The sequence below is a fragment of the Protopterus annectens genome, chromosome 1.part0, assembly GCF_019279795.1.
Source record: "Protopterus annectens isolate FY-2018-M chromosome 1.part0, PAN1.0, whole genome shotgun sequence".
Taxonomy (NCBI): domain Eukaryota; kingdom Metazoa; phylum Chordata; order Ceratodontiformes; family Protopteridae; genus Protopterus; species Protopterus annectens.
The window spans coordinates 704,618,923-704,637,078 of NC_056725.1; the positions used below are offsets into that span (position 1 = coordinate 704,618,923).

The window sequence follows — 18,156 nt, forward strand, 5'->3', positions numbered from 1 at the left end:
AGATTTTTTCAAAGTTGATTGTGAATCCTAGTTGTTGTAGGATGACAATGGCTGAGTGGAGGTTCTTCTGCAGTTCCTCTGGGGTGTTTGCCTGGAACAGGAAGTCACCCAGGTAAGGGAAAATTTGAATGCCATGGAGTCTGTAGAATGCAACTGCTGGGGCTAAGTGTTTTCATGAAAACTTCTGTGGCTGTAGAAAGACCAAAAGGCAAAGCCGAAAACTGAAAGTGCCAGGATGCCATAGAGAAATAAGAAATTTCCTGAACTTGGGATGAACAGGAATATGGAGGTAGGCATCTTTGATGTCTATGGACACCAGAAAGGCCTGTTGGAGGATCAGGGGAAACAGGGTCTGAAGGGTGAGCATTTTTGAAAAAGGGCACTTTTAGAAAGGTGGTGAAGGAGAGATGTAGGATGGGCCTCCATATGCCTTCTTTTCTGGGTACTAGGATCATGTAGGAGTAGAAGTTTGTTCCTTTTTGGTGTGTGGGCACTGAATGTATGGTTCCCTGTTCTAGCAAGTCTGGCAACACTTGGGGGAAGAGGGGTATCTGTTCTGCTGGTAGTTGTGGGAGATCCCTGAAGGGAGGTATGGTGTGCCTTGCCATGAAATATCCATTTTTTATGATGTACAAGACTCAGGCTTCTTGTATGATCAACCATCTGCTCAGCCCAGTCCCTACCCAAACTGCAAAAAGTCACACAGGAAGCCTTTTCCTCTGTTGAAACTTGGTTATCCAATGCCCAATTAATACTCAACCCAAACAAAACTAAAATACTCATCTTCCAAACCACCAAACATACTCAAAACAACTCTCACTTTAACATCACAGCAAAAGACAACACCACTATATACCCAACTGAACTCACCAAATTACTAGGAGTGGAAATAGACAATAAACTAAAATTGGACATTCACATATCCATGACCATAAAAAAAGTCCACAAAAAACTAGGAGCGCTATAAAGAAATAAGCAACTTTTCACCAAAGCAGCAAAGATTTCAATAGCAAATTCCCACCTTATCTCCACCCTACTTTATGCCTCTCCAATATACCAACCCAAGGCAATACGATCTAAACAAGCTAGAGACCTGCTATGACAAAATTGCCAAATTCGCCACAGGGGCATCCTACCGTAGTCACCACTGTCTCTCACTTGCTGAACTGGGCTGGCTTGAACTCCCTCACCTCCTTCAATGGTATCAACTCTCACTTCCCCATAAACTAGTAAACCATCCACTAAATGTCCCATCCCTCCAGAATCTACTCCAACCCTATCGCACCACCAGACCACTAAGATCCAGCAACAAAAATCACTTGCAGATCACTAAAGCCAATAACTCTGCTGGTGAAGCACTATTCTCTTGCACCATAGCCAAATTATGGAACTCCCTCCCACCCACAATTACCTCCATACCATCATGCGCCCACTTCAAAACTTTACTAAAAGCGCACCTAAAAACATGCTGGCTATGCCCTTGCAACTCCCACTTTAATATCACCCACCCCATCCAACCACTACCTTTCTTTCCACACCACTAACTACCTTGATTATAGCAAGCTCAGATACTCATAAACCAGTACTTATTATACAGCAGGAACTTCTTATTGTAACAATTGTTAATGTCTGTTATGTACTTCACAGATAAAGATTCTAGTTGTCTACTGATGTACTATGTTCATCTGTAACTATGTTGTAAGTAATTGCTATGTAAATTGTTAATCGCTATGTAATCCAATGTAACTACTGTCTGTTTATTTTAACTGTGGAGCTTTTCTCCCCGGGCCTCCGCTGAAAATGGACCTACGTCCAGTTGGACACTCCCGGTCAACAAATATAAATAAATAATATATAAATAAATAAATTAAATAAATAAATAAATAAATGATGGATTTCCAGGTTGGAATGAATAGGGAGAGGGAAAGAGGGGTAGTGCAAGGAAGTCCTGAGAAGTCAGGAAGAACCTGCTTTGTCAGAAAAAGGCTGCTTATGCAGGTGGGAAGAGGAGGAAACTGAGAAGTAATGAGCTTTCTTGCTGCTCCCCTTGGAGGGCTTAACTTGGAAGGGCTGGGTTTGCCTGTGGACAAATACCTATTTGGAAGGAGAGTTCCTGTGGAACTTGGGGACTGGTGAGACCAGGATGTGCCAGAGTTCTTTTAACTCTCTGCTCTTTTCCTGCAGTGATTTGAAGAGATCAGCCAACGCCTTTCCAAATAATGCAGATTGTCAAGGGGAGCATCCACGAGCTTTGCCTTGATGTCCTCAAGGAGGGGTTGAAGCCTTAACCATGCAAATCTTCTCAACACTGAGGCAGAAGCAGCAGCCCTAGAGGTAGTATCAACAGCATCATAGCTGCATTTTATTGAGTGAAGGGCCACCTGGGAGGATGCAGGAATCAGGGAATAGGCCAAGGCCTTATTTTCTGAATCAGGCATTTCAAAAACAATTTTAGATAGTTGTGACAAGTTCCAAGGAATACTTGGTCATATTGCGCATGGTAGTTCAAAGCCCTAAAAGCTAAGGTAGCCGAAGTGTAGATTTTCCACCCCATCCTCTCTAGCTGCCTACTGTCTTTGTCAGAGGGAAGGAGAAAAGTGGTAGGAAGGGACCTCACAGCTCTGTCAGAAGTCACATAGATGACTGAGGGGTCAGCAACAGGGGCCTTAAAGAGGAGTTGCTTTCTTGAGGGACTTGTATAGTATCAGTCTGGCTTCTTAGGGGCTGGAGGCTGACAGTCAGGATGTAGGGACATGGATGCAAAGGCATCCAGAAAGGCAGGAATACCCAGTGGGATAGCTGAAGGGCTGGAGGAAGGGGGGGGGGGTTCCCACCTGGAGAAGGAGGTCTTAGTACCTCTTCTGAACATCTGACATATGAATGCTGTCCCACTTGAAGTGGTCCTTCATTTTTAAAACGGTTTTCCCAAATAAGAGTTCCTCTATTGGAGAGTCCATCCCATTAGAGTCTTCCTCAGGGGAGGCACAGTCTAACGGTGAAGAAATTTATGAGGAGTAGGTAAGTGAGCCACTATCATCATCTGATGAAAGTTCTTCATCTGAAGTAGTCTGTTGTCTGACCCTTTTTTGGGGCAAGGAAGGCCAGGAGAAGGGAGGAGAAGGGAACCCAGCAGTAGGCCTCAAAGACATGAAGGCCTTGAATAATCTTTGGGAAAAATGCTGACACTCTTTCTGAGGTCTTGAGGAGGGGGATGGATGCTTAGTTTTTTGTTTTTTCTTAGCAAGCATGTCTAACTGTTGTAATGTTGGGGGTTCAGGCATAGGCCTGCATTCAAGTATGTATGAATAGACTTCTTCCCTCACCAAGACTTGCGTGATTCCCCCAAGGCCTTCCAACAGAATGAGCCATAGATCCCTCTGGACATCAGCTGTCTACGTGGCCTCTCTGGACGTACTGGTATCCGGGTCTAAGGTGGCCTGCAAAAACCGGCTCAGCCTGATGATCCGGATCTGAAGCATAACGTGCCTCCATCCTATCATGTGCCTCGGGAGAGATGTCCACTAAGAGAGGTGCAGCTGAAGCCTCAGGCCTAGGCCTTTTGACTTTCATTTCATGGTAGGCTCAGTCGTCAGGCTGGAGGAACCCTCCATCTCACTTTTGGCAAGAATTAAGCTCTGGTTCTCTATTTATAGTGCGAGGCAGGAAAGTCTGCTCAAACAGTCTTGGGGACGAATGACTGGTAGACAGAACAGTTCTTATGGTCGTGGTGGGGCCTAAGACAAAAAAGATACAGAGTGACTATCTTTGTGTGGAATCTGCCTTCCACAATCACACTTCCCTTTCCTGGATGACATTAACTCAGCAAAAGACCCAAATGTTCCCCAACGGGGCACTTATCTTTAGAAAAAAAAACCTCAAGTCCAGCAGCAGAATGATGTCTGGGACTGGCGATCCGATTTGCAGCAATGAAGTTCTGAGGATGATGCGCACAGACATCACCTTTATGGTCTATGTCCCACAGCTGCCTACATGAGATGTATCTCGTGCCTTACAGTAGTAAAAGACTTTGGTATACTGGAGTATGTCGGGTCGCCTGGGCAGGCAACTCCCTCCTGTAAAGAATACTGCAAAAGATGAATAGGACATCCTAGGTGTCTGTGGTAATCATCCACCAAAATGGGAGGGAAAGGGGAACCTGGCCAAAAGGAAGGGAGGGCGGACAGATGGCTGCAGATTTCTCAGGAAAGGACTGCTTCTGTGGCCTGGCCGTTTGAGCAGGCTTATCTGAAATACACACCTGGGAGCCTTTTTACCTTTGTAAGACTGTCTAGGTAGTCTATGCAAAAATCAGTCTTACTGGGATAGTTTATCTCAAACTTGGGGATAATTGAGGTAAAAATCTACTTCAAATCTTTCATAACCATACCTTGATCCTGTAAGGTCTTGAAAAGGGCAGCCACAGCAGTACCAAATTCTGGTTATCCACGGAGCATCCAAATGTTTTTACTTTGATATCATCTGGCAAGGCTTGAAGACAAAGTCAGGAATAGCACCTCATTACACAGCCAGAGTCAGCAGCTGTGGAAGATGCATCTGCTGCATCACAGCTCCATTTCATAAGAGTGATAGGCAACCTGAGAAGTGGAACTGAGCAAGGAGAGAGCTGAAGCTTTACCTTCAGAGTCACGCATATCAGAAATGATCTTCACAATCTAGCAAAGAAGATACAGGATATACTCAGTCATACGAGTCTGGTAAATGATGGTCCTGAAGGCCAAAGTAGCCAAAGTGTACACCTTTTTACCAATCCTTTCCATGGCTCTACTGTCTTTATCTGAAGGAAGGAGCTTGAAGGCAACAGTCTTGAAGGCTTGTCAGTAGATATAGAAATCACTGTAGGATCAGATGAAGGGCACTTGTGCAAGAACTTGCAGGCATCTGGCCCCTTATAGAACCAGTCAGGTTTCTTAGCAGCTGGGGTTGAGTATCAGGTTGTCAGGGAATCAGCAGAAAAAGTATCTAATAGAGCAGCCAACACAGGAGGGACAACAGAGGGTTTAGGAGAGTCCATATATGTAGCAACTTACAATACTTCTAGACATGCGATACTTGGGAGAAATCCCACTTGAAATGCTCAACAAAGGAAAGCGCCTCAAAGAGAATAAAGACTGACAGATTCCTTCTCCTCAAAGTCATAGTCTAAAGGTAAAGGCAAAAGAGAAGACTACAGAGTCAGCCTCAGAATCCAAATCCTCATCCAAAGACTCTGCGTCTCTAGCCATCTTAGGGAGTAGAAGACCAAGGAGGTGCAGGAAGTGAAACCTCCTGAGAAGGCTTCAATGCTATCAAGGCACTGAACAAACCTCGAGCAAATTCGTGCTATTCCTGTTGTGGATTTCTGGGAAGTGATGTCACATGCTTAGTTTTCTGTCTTTTCTTCAATGGGGCGTCCACTCTGACAAAATGTGGAGGTTCACACCCCTGCCGTACCTGGCACCTCTTCTCTAAGAATCTAAGGAATACCTTTGGACCCTTAGAAATAACCAGCAGTGGCTCACCATCAACATCTGTAGTTTGCAATGCTTCTGAGGAAGGGCAAGTAGTAGGCCTCTGAGAAAGTTGTAACAGAAGAATCAGAAGGCAATGTCGGGCTATCTTCTGGGTTCTCACTGACATCAAGAGAGATGTCCAGTGGCGGCTGAACAACAGCAGGCTCAGGGCTAGACTTCTTGGTCTTCTTTTTAAGCAGATACTGTACCTCGAAGTGAGCAGATTCTGCCATGGTATCATGGGCCAAAAGCTTGAGATGCTGGTTCTTAACGTACACAGAAAGTGAAGAAAAGCAGCTATGCAAAGTCGTGGGTATAAAAGTCTGGCAGATGGAACACTGAGTGTGGTCGTGAGAGACACACAAGCAAAACAAGCACCCATCATGGTGGTCTTTATGGGGAATCTGCCTCCGACACTGACATTTCCCTTTCTTGGATGATGTGTAACCAGCTGAACAATACAAGGGAAAATAACACCAATGGGGTAATTAAAGACAAAAGCTTGGTATAACCAGCAAATGTGAAAGGCATTCAGACCGATGTTTGACAATGGCATTTGGACTGGCAGCAATGAAGTTCTGAGTTGGGTGTGTACATATATCACCTTTACACCCTACGCTTGAGAAGGGAGCATACGTCGGATGTATCTAACTACTTAGATAATAAAAGCTTTGGTATACTGGCCAGACATTGGGCTGCCTTTAGCAGAAGATCCAAAAGATGATGAATACTGCAACATCAAACGGGGCATTCACAACTGTGGATAGTACAGAGGTATCAAACTCCAGTCATACTGCATGAAAGTGCTAGAAAGGGTGACTTCTAAGCAAATACACAGAGAAGTAGAATGTAAGATGGGATATGAGCAACTTGGATTCATATCAGCAGGCCTCAAAACTCACCCAATGTTTGCAGTGAGACAGACAGTGGAAAAGGAACTAGAAATGAAGAAAAAGTCCAACTGGGCATTACTACACTAGGAGAAAGCATATGAAAACGTCTTAAGAAAGCTGATTTTGGCTCTCCTGAGATGGTTTGAAGTCCCAGAAACACTGGTACAATTAGTGCAGGCTATGTATAAGGACCCATTTACACAAGTATGAACACTGTTTGTTATTCCCAGTGAGAGTAGATGTGCATCAGGGGTCAGCTCTGAGCCAACTGATGTTCTTAATCGTGATGGTCTACATTAGCAAACAGGTCAGAAGGGACAGATCAACAAGGTTGTGGCATGCAGATAATGTGGCATTACAAGCACACTCTGAATAGATCAACAAATGATATGGCAATGGAATGCAAAACTGAAGAAGCATGGAAAGAACGAGAGTATAGACACGCCAGTTGTAATAGCAGCAAATGGGAAATCAGAAGAAGTTGAAAACTGAGCTAGAAGAGAAAATAGTGGAATAGATCAACAGCTTCAAGCATCTGGAAAGGATGGCTGAGGAAACGGGAAGTCTGAATGAGGAGGTCAAAGTTAGAATCAAAGAGGCTGCAGCTGACTGGCACAAGGTATCAGGGGTATTGTGTGACAGAAAAAAATGTAAAAGAAGCTGAGATATAAGGTGTACAAAAACAGTGGTATGACCAGTACTTCTCTATGTTACAGAAACCTAAGCAGTGAAGGCAGAGCAGTTAAGGAAAATAAAGGTGATGGAGACATAGTTCCTGAGAAGTGCTAGGATGCGCACTGTGGGACAGATGAAAAAATGATTATCTCAGAGCAGCAGCCAAAGTAGCTCCAAGGGCAGAGATCAAAGGGAACCAATTATGATGGTCTGAGTGCATGTGCAGGAAAGCAGAAGCTTATTTGTGAGAAATAGGAAGAAGGCAAGAGCAAACAAGGACATCCAGCAAGGAGAAGGGTGGATTAGGTAAAAGAAGACCACAGACAGTCAGGTATTACTATCAAAGAAGGTAGGACAGTGGCACTTAAATCGAGAGACATGGTGACAGTTGACGCAACCTCCAAACCCCATGCAGAAAATGTTAAAAGGAGGGAGAGGTTATGATAATGGTGGTTCCTGATTCGTGATATGATGGCTGAAAGAAAACTTCAGAACTTGATGGATTTTAGCTACAGAATGTGGAAATGTTCTAGCAAAACACATTAGAAAGAGATGTGAATTGAGAAGCTGCAGGAAAGAAATTTAGAGCATGGATAAAGGTCTATTGTCCTCCTTTTCCATCACAGGGATAAAGTAGCGCACACTAGCAGGGGGCATTAAGAGCAATTTGAAATCTAAAGTAATACTGTGCGTCTGTTGTCATGAAAGAGACAGTACTGCTACCCTTCATATGGGGTAAACAAAAATATGTCAAGATTTTTGCTAGGTAACCTTAAAGTGACAGAAATGGAGAAACAAACACTTTTGTTTTTATCCCAGTTATTTTATTTATTTATTTATTTATTTATTTTAATTTTGTTTACCGGGAAGGTCCGACTGGACAAGGTCCATTTACAGCGGAGGCCCGGGGAGAAAAGCTCCAGTTACATTAGGATAACACATTACAGAAAATAAGCATCTAATACAATATGTAGGCAATATTATCTATTGAAAGAAGAAATTTCTAGATGGAAGTGAAAAAGAGTAGACATTTGCAATAATAAAGAAAAGCAATTTACGTATATATATATATAGTTAGCAAAGAGCACTGTCAGATTTTATTAGGTACATGTTTTTCATGTAAAATATTTTGAGGAAATATATTTATTGGGCATGAAAAGACAGATAGAAGTTGGATATAAAGGTAATAGATTGTGGTCTATGTTCTGAAGTTCTGAAGTCTTAACAATATTTTGAAAAATAGCACAAAGGTATCCATTAAGAAAGGAGGCTCTGAAAAAGCCTCTTCTGCAGATACCCCCAAAGTACACTCTAATTAAAATGTCTATGAAACATACCTGCTCATGTACAGATATAGTGTAGCACTTTATGCTGCAAGCAGAACATCAAAGTGTCTACATGATGCTATAAATATAATGCTTATCAGAGTTACATGTGCGCACTATGTTACTCAGCACAGTACTCACCTGAAAATTATACAGCAATACTTTGGCAATGAAGAGAGACAATAAAAAAAAGCTTTTATGTCTTTTCCATTTCTTTTTATTTCACATTTCCCACTATTTGTTAAAACTTGTATTCAAAAGTGAATTCTGAACAAGCTATGGTACTACTCTGCAAAGTATGTTGGTACTGCTTCTCCAAAGTGTGCAAACGAATAAAAATTTCCCCTAAAAAACTGAATGCACATCACTCTCAGTTCTGCCAGTACATATTAGAAATTAAAAAAAAAAAGTGCTTCACATTAAATGTTTACTTACTTTCTGCAATTGTTACATTAATATGAGAAATCTAGCCCTGACTGCAGCAAAGGCAACTAGGGTGCCATTGGTAAACCTGATGTTGGCAGAGCCAGGCAAACAGAGGGAGGAGTATAGGGATGTAGTCTGGTTAACTCTCCTAGTAAATGAGGAGGCATCTGCACACTCAGGAGCCCATGGGGTTCTGACTTTTTACTTTCTCATACTATGACGGGAGTGGACCCCATTCCCAAGTCAAAATATGACAAAGTTCATGAAATTAGTATTGTTTCAATCTTTGATGTCAGCCAGAAGTACTCTTCGCAATACCCACAATGTGCCCAGTAATGACTCCTCCTGCAATTTGTATGGAGCTATATGTATTGGTAGCATATCTAAATATGATTGTAGATTCTTTTTTATGACTCGTTGCTCTTACTACTATTGAGACTGTCTGGGTATCTTTCTTCCACACTGTTCTCGTTTCTGCCTGCAAATCCTGGTACTTTATGACTTTGTGTTGCTCTGTACGCAAGACACTGTAGTCAATGGATGTGGCAATATTAAAGATCAATGCTACTTTTGTCTTCTTTTCTTGGACCACTATATCTGGTTTTCTAGCATCTATCTTTTGAACCGCAGAGTTCATCATTTTCTATGACGCTTTATGGCTCATGTTTCCAGTGTTTTTCAGCCACTTCAATACCATAATGTTGCATAATCCCCACTGCATCAGTCTTGCCACATTATTATGCCTTTCAGTATACAGTCCTTCTGCCATTAGTATATCACAACCAGTAACAAGGTATGCAACTGTTTCCAATTCTGTTTTACAAAATCTACATTTGTCTGTTTCTCCCACATGTTCAATGGACTTTGTAAACCAGCGTGTATGTAAGACCACTATCTTGTGCTGCCAATATAAACCTTTCATCTCTTGGTTTGAATTTGGCTCTCATTAACCATTCCTACATTCATTCCTGAGCACCATGAGGTTCTTCTAGAAGTTTTCTATACTTGCAAATACATTTATGCTTTTTCCACATTTCTTGCCCGCTCATCTGGTCCTACACCTTATATTCGTTCTTTTGTTTTTTGGCACATTCAGTTGCTGCTTGACTGTTAACTGTTTGCGGTTTGATTTCCATTATTTGTTGAAACCGATATGCTTCTGCTAGCCTAAGCAGGGAAGTCATCTTAGATTTATTATCATGTTTCATAATTTTCACTACATTTGGGTCTTGTCAGGTCAGCAGATATTTGTAGAGTCCCACGACTGCAGATCTATACATGTAATCAGTTTCAAAGAGGACCATCCCTCCTTCAGAACAGGGAATATATAATTTTAGTATGCACCGATTTTTACAAATTATTTGGTGAGCATGAAGCATCCTCCTTGTTTTCCTGTCCAACACATTTTGGGAGCAATCAATCATTCCAAAACTCTACGTTAGGACAGGAAGAACCAATTGGTGTATAGCTTTGACTCTGTTACTAGATGTCAATGCTGTTTTCAGGATTAATTTAAGCCTTCTAAAGTATTCCTTACTAAGTTTTATTCATATTTGTTCATGTTTTATTGTTGATCCTTCATCAATTCCCAAATATTTATACACTCCCTCTAGCTCAACTTCTTTTACATCACATTCTTGTCCAAAACTGATGTTTTCTTGGTGCTGCAGTTTTCCTGCTTTAAATGTTGCTTTTGCACATTTATCAAGACCAAATGACATTCTTATATCATCTGAAAAAGTACTGACAACTTGCAGTTGTGCTTTCAGTTCTTCTGATGAGCTATACAGTTTTAGATCATCGACAAAGAGAAGGTAAGTCTTTACACTTTGTTTTCTAGGAGCCAAATTATAGCCATGGCCTAAGCTGTTAAGTAGACAGCTTAATGGGTTAAGGGCAAGGCAGAATAGCAGCAGTGACAGAGTCACCCTGGAATATCACCCTATGAATTTTTATCCCTGGAATAACAATTTGTCCTTTATCATGGCTTAATTGCAAAGTGGTGTGCCACTGTTTCGTGGTCACTGAAATGTAGTAGATCAGTGAAGGGTGTATCTTATACATTTTTAAGCACTCTTTTATCCATGAATGTGGTATACTATCAAATCCTTTTTTGCAGTCAATTCATCCCATAGTTAGATTCTTTCCCTTTTTACAGTTCTCCACCAAGACTTTTAACAAAAGATGATCCTTTGTTCGATATGATTTTCATTTATTGCTATTTTGTTCTATTGCCATACTTGAACTTTCTTCTAAAGGACTACATACTGTGTTAGCATCAGTTCCACTGTATAGTTTATATGTCATCGGTAGGCAAGTTAGTTATTGGTCTATAATTTTTAGGGTAGCTTGCAGGTTCACTCTAAAGTAGGAGCATTGTTTTTCCTGTTGATAGCCAGTCTTTTTTTAGGTGTCTTTTCAGGGTGCACATATAAATAGTTCCAACTCATGGCTAAATCTTTATGCAAAGATGTCAATACCTTTAGATCAGAAGGTAGGTATGGCATCTGGGCCTGGGGTTTTCCAATTAGAGGCTTTTTTTAACTTTGTTTTAATCTCTCTGGGTGTTACTTCATCCCATTTCATATCCTGTATCTTTGAACTTCTTATTCTTTCTTTTACTTCTCCTATCCATTTAGCATCTTTGTTAGGTTCCACAGCATCTTCATAGATACTTCACCAAACTATCTATTGCTTCTTTTTTGGTGGTCTTTCAATTCCTTTTACCTTGTTTCCCAATTCTGTATAAAACACATGGGGCAGTATGACTTTCCTGAGGCACAGTGGGGAAATCACTGTTCATGATTTGGGGGGAGGGAAAGGCTGATTGGACAGAATGCTCTTTGTGGAAGGGGATGTCTTCTGTAATAACCCCAATGCACAATTCCTCCCATACACGTGTGTGTGTGTGTGTGTGTGTGTGTGTGTGTGTGTGTGAGAAATGGGGCCATTAAACATTCTTTGATGGCTGTTCAAATTATGGCCTCTCCTGGTCGAACCATGCCCCATAGGGAACTACTGGTATGACTGCATTTGGGAGGGGGAGTGATGAGTGGTGGACAGTGAGGGCAAAATACAGCAAAAACATATAAAAATATGGTATGACAAACAAAGTACAATTAGATATGATAAAGCTCTGTTAATGGTACAAATGCTAATCTTTTGTTTTATATTTTATTTTTCAATAAAGAAGAAGAATTAATTTCAAAACAAGTTATACATGCTTGACTACTCTGAAGTCGCAAATGAGATTAGTTACAACTTTTGGCTCTTTTTCCTGATTTTAATGAGTTACTGTCAGCACCTTTGATGGTCAAAAACTACCAGTTTTCTCTGTAGCTTAATGGTTTTCCTCAAGGATGAAAAACATCTTATCCTGTAAGGCTGGAAAACTATTGTAACTTACTACTTAAATTGTTTTACATATTATATACACAAATACATATATGGAAGTATTAGATATTATCAAGTTTCTGCGACTTTTTTTTTTTCAGATACAAATTTCCAAAATTCATAGTCTGCTCAGTAGTGCTAAACAGTATCATTTAACAGTTTAGTAGTGGCCACCAGCAATATTTTAAATGAATATATTTCTGCCCTAAGCATTTTAGTACAAGGGTAAAAAGCCCTTCACTACAACCCACGTTTGACTAGCACCTCAACTGCTGGAAGAGCTGGAAAGGAAAGGTGTGAGTGAGCAGTTTTCCTCAGCTCACCAGTCCTGGGGGCAGGGAAATGGTAGTCACATTTCACCAAAATGCTTGCACAAAAAACTTCCAGACAACAAGGGAACATGGCCTTTGCATTCCAAGCTGTTTACGGTAGCCCTTGTAGGTACGTGTGTGGAATCATAAAAACACCAGGGAGGGCACAGAAAACTCCATAGTGAAACAAGTGTTCATGTCATTCACCTTTGGATGGGGCTGGGGACTTGGACCTAAAACTCTGATGGCTCCCAAGGGAGGGAGGACTGGCAGGCAATGTAGAAGAAATAAAACATTTTAACCAAACACAACATAAACATATGTGCAATCACACACATTTATATATGTACGTGTGTGGGTATATCCACACTCACATAATATCTGTCTCTAATTTCTGTCAAAAAGTTAATTACTATAATTTTGGGGATAAAAAACTCCCCACCTACAACTTAATTACATCACCACTGAGATGACACAAACTCAAAAGAATATGAAGAAAATGTGAAAACTCCCTGTTTTGCAAACTTTGTGCAACTTCTTGAGAGTTGGTATTATTAAACAAGAAGCTGTGGGTAGTAGCTGGGGGCACTTACAGTACAGTTTTGTACCTACCATAAATGTAGATGTTCGAGGATCCACATTGCTGCAGTCCTAACACTTGGGTAGTCCGCTGTCCCTCGGTCGGCCCGAATATCAGAGTATTAGGCTGACGTCGGTCAGGGCGCATTTGACTGACATCAGAACGTCAGGGTACAAATGCGCATGACCGACGTCATATCCTCAGTCTTTTCTTGCCCCAGATGTCAGAAGACCCTAAAGAAAAAAGGTCAAAAACCCCTAGGCAACAGTTAAACAACCAACCAGCCTAACACCAAGAATATGTACAATATATACAATATATACAATAAGCACCATATACCTCAGATGGATAACCCAACCCACACAACCACCTCAAACAGCAGAGGGGAAGGCGGGAGGGTAAATTGGACTGCAGCAATGTGGATCCTCGAACATCTACATTTATGGTAGGTACAAAACTGTACTATGTTCTTCATCCCACATTGCTGCAGTCCTAACACTTGGGTAGAATCCCAAAGCAGAGGTAAGGGAGGATGGCTAAATTATAATGAAGCAGGAGCTGCCAAAATGCCCTGCAATACAGCAGTGGCAAAACCAGCCCTGGATTTAGAGTACAATGGAAGGTGGTAATGCCTAGAGAAGGTATGCACTGAACTCCAAGTGGCTGCCTCCAAAATATCCTTAGTAGCCACCCCCCCCAAAAAAGCTGTTGAAGTGGCAGTAGCCCTAGTGGAATGAGGTCTAATCCCAGCTGGAATCTCTTTGCCATGATGGGAATAACAGAAAGCAATGCAAAATCCAATCCACTTAGAAATAGTTTGTTTTGACACGGGCTTGCCCTGAGAGCACAAAGCAAAAGAAACTAATAACTGCTGAGATTGTCTGAACCCTTTAGTTCTGTCCAAATAATATCGCAACTGCCTGTGTACATCTAAAGTGTGCAAAATCTTTTCCCCTTTAGTTTGGGGATTTGCATAAAAAGTAGGCAAATGAATAGTTTGGTTTAAAGCCACACTAGAAACCACTTTAGGCATAAAGGAAGGATTTGTACGTAAAGATACCCTATCCTTGTGGAAAATCAAGAAAGGCTCAACTGCCATAAGGGCCTGCAATTCAGAAACCCTTCTTGCAGAGGTAATGGCCAACAAAAAAGCAGTTTTCCATGACAAATATTTCAACTCAGCAGTAGCTGCAGGCTCAAAAGGTTGTAGAGTGAGTTTCTCCAACACAAAATTGAGATCCCAAGCAGGAACAGGAGCTCTTCGTGGGGGTCTTATATTCTTTGCCCCTCTAAGAAATTGCTTGAATAAAGGATGAGAAAACAAAGGAGGGTCACAATCATAGTGAGCTGAAATTGCTGCAGCATGAATCTTAATAGAAGAGAAGGACAAACCTTTGTCCAATAACTCAGTAAGGTATTGCAGAGCCACACTTAAATCAGGCTCAGAAACATCCAAATCCTTGGCTGCACTCCAAAATAAAAATCTCTTCCATTTATCTGCATACACTTTCCTTGTACTAGGCCTTCTGGCTTCCAAAATCACATTCAAAACTTGTTGTGGAAGTTGAGACCCTTTATGTTTTAAAACAGAATATGCCATGCTGTTAGGTGAAGAGAGTGAAGCTTGACATTGATCAAATGACTGTCCTCCTGGGACAACAGATGTGGAATCAAAGGCAAAGGCCATGGAGGCTTCCGTACTAGACTTCTCAGAAGTGGGTACCAGTGCTGTCGAGGCCAATCTGGAGCTATCAAAATCATCCTTGGCTTGTCCTGTCTGACCTTCAGAAGTACCTTTGGGAGGAGAGGCAGAGGTGGAAAGGCATACACATGAAGATTTTTCCAACTGAAAGAAAGAGCATCCACTTTCCAAGCTGTGGGATGAAACCGCTTTGTGCAAAACCTTGGCAGCTGGTGGTTTAGAGGAGAAGCGAACAGATCTATGTCTGGAGTTCCCCAGGACACTGTCAATTTCTGAAATACATGAAGATCCAGTTTCCACTCGTGGGGATCCATGATTTGTCTGCTTAACACGTCTGCTAAGGAGTTCTGTGCTCCGGGCAGAAACCTTGCCTGAAGAGTTAGTTGTAAACTGAGAGCAGTGTCCCACAAAATCATTGCTTGCCTGCATAGAGGATAAGAATGTGTTGCCCCTTGCTTGTTGATGTACCACATGACAGTTGTGTTGTCTGTTAGAATCAACACCTGCCCTGGAAGAAGTAAATCCTTGAAAGCTATTAATGCAAACTGGACTGCTAACATCTCCTTCATGTTGATATGTAGATGTTGTAGTCTGGCAGGCCACTTGTCTTGTATCCACTTTCCATTTAGATGAGCTCCCCAAGCTATGTCTGAGGCATCTGTTGTTAAAATCTGACTCGCCTCTGGCCGGGTCACAGAGAGTCCCTTGTTTAGGTGACATTCCTGAGCCCACCACAAAAATTCCTTTTGAATGCAAGGTATTATTGGAATGACAGTGTCCAGATCCTGGCAGTGCTGTGTCCATACATTTTTGAGATACCATTGTAGCTTCCTCATATGCAGTTTGGCATTGGGAAGCACCAGAATACAAGATGCCATGAACCCTAAGGCTTGAAGGACTGTCCTTGCAGTCAGCCCGGACTGAAGATATAGCTGAAGAAAGTAAAGGGATAGATTCTTTTGTTTGTCCGGGGTTAAAAAGGCCATCTGGGACGCTGTATTCAGTCTCACACCCAGAAAGCACATGTCTTGAGAGGGTACTAGACTGGACTTTATTTCGTTCACAGAATACCCCAGGCATCTTAGCACTGCTATCACATATTCCAAATGATGAAGAAGCTCTTCCCTTCCTTGAGCCAGAATCAGGCAGTCGTCCAAATAAGGATAGATCTGTATTCCTTTTAGCCTGAAGAAAGCTATCACTGGAGCCAGAACTTTCGTGAACACTCTGGGCGCAGTAGATAAGCCAAAGGGCAATGCAGAGAACTGATAGTGAGAAGTCCCAGCTCGAAAACGCAGATACTTCCTGCACTTTAGTCTGATAGGAACATGAAGGCAAGCCTCCTTGAGATCCAAAGTTACCATCCAATGATTTTTGCCCAGCAGAGGTAAAAGTTGCTGCAACGTCAACATTTTGAACTTGGGAATGTCCAGATAAGTATTGAGGACAGATAAATCCAAAATTGGTCTCCACGTGTTCCCCTTCTTTGGGACTAGGAACAGGCGAGAATAAAATCCTAGGCCCCTTTCTGGCATAGGAACTGGCTGTATGGCCCCTATTTGGAGCAACAGTGAAATTTGCTTGTGAGCCTCTATTCTTTGTTGAGGAGGAATGTCTGGCATGCCTTTGAAAGGAGGCAAGGTATGGAAATAAAACCTGGAACCGTGATATATGATATCCAGTACCCATTTGTCTTGGGTAATCAAACTCCAATTTTCTTTGAAAAGTGCCAACCTTCCTCCCAAAGGCGCTGCCAGGCGAGAAGACTCTGGCAGCTGAAAAGGTAGGTCATTGGGTCTGTTTACGAAAGGACTGACCCCTGCCCTCACTTGTAGACTGTGCAGGAGAACTCCCTGTTCTAGGCCTGAAAGAGCCCTGACCTCTGCCCCTGCCACGTCTAGATCGACCCCTAGACTGGGAATCATAAGAAGGATACGTCCACCCTTTAGTAGGCCAATTTCTACTAAACTTTGGAGGCTGAACCTGCAAAAAATCTTTAACAGTCTGCATAGACTTAGCCTTGTCCTCCATTTTCTTTAAAACTGCCTCAACAGGAGAACCAAACAGGACATCAGATTGCAAAGGGGCATCCAAAATTTCTAGTTTTCACATGATCAGATAAATTTTGATCCCTCAGCCAGGCATGCCTGTGAAGAACTGACCCAGTGGCAGCCACCCTAGACGAGGCCTGTACAGCATCAAAACCACATTGCAAAGAATGCTTACCCACCTGTTCAGAAACATGCACTAAATCTTGTAACTCTTTACAGTCAATACCTTCCGCCAGAGCATCAACCTTAGATTTCAACTGAGAAAGGAGATAATTTTGATATTTCAACATGTGAAACTGGCAATTCAAAGCTCTCATGGCTAAAGTGGAAGAAGTATAAACTTTCTTTCCCCATCTATCCAAGGCCCTGGCCTCTTTATCTGCAGGAACCGGATTCCTGACAACAGAAGCCTTAACACCCTTAGGTCCCTGACTAACAGTTTCTGGGTCTGCTCTAGGACTCTTAAAAAGATACTTATTAGCTTCAGGCACCCTGTAATACCTATCTGGCTTAACAGGAGCCGGAGGCAAAGAGTCAGGATTAAGAGAAGCCTCTGCAAACACATCTTCCACCACATTCAAAACAGGAGGTATAGCTAAAGGCCTATGCTGGGGTAAAAACAAAAACTCCCTAAGCCTTTTCCTGGAATCAGAGAAATCCTGACCTTCCCATTTAAAATGCTCTCTCATGGAGTGAAGGGTCTCTGAAAAAGAAAAATCCTCAGGAGGAGAAGCAGAAGGAGTAGAATCATCCACATCAGAATCAGAATAATGAGAATACTCCTGCAAGTCTTCAGCCGAAGACTCAGACACATCCGAAGCCTGCTCATAATCCCCAACACAGGTTCCATCCTAGGCCTCTTATCAGGAGGGGGCATAGAGCCTCTAATTAAAGTAATTAAATCCTCTGCCATTTTGAGCATGTGCTTCTTGGGCACAGCACCTGAAGAACTGGGAGCGACACCCACAGAAGCTAAACTAGACCTGCCTCTAGGAGAAGCCTTGGAAGCAGAAAGAGAAGGCCTAGACCCCTTAGGAAGGGAGGGGAGTACAGTTACTTGAGAAGCCCCTACAGCCTGCCCTGCCTCCTGGGAGGCCACATCCTGTAAAATCAAAGGTTCTCCCTGGGACTCCAGAGAGGCCTCCGTCGGAACCACCGGTTCCACAGTCACCTCCAAAGAACTGACGTCCGGTTCGGACGACTCCTCTAACCTAGGTTTACCTGCCTTGTCCTTGCGCTTCTTAGAGGAAGCCGGCGTCGGAGCATCCGACGGCATTTTGTAATTACACC

General features: G+C 42.3%; 1 protein-coding gene across 1 annotated transcript in view; it reads right to left on the minus strand.

Annotated features, from left to right (window-relative positions):
* The window catches only part of AKT2 (AKT serine/threonine kinase 2), a 1,641,635-nt gene that overhangs the window by 1,199,817 nt on the left and 423,662 nt on the right, over positions 1 to 18,156 (minus strand). The gene's annotated exons all lie outside the window — the stretch shown is intronic.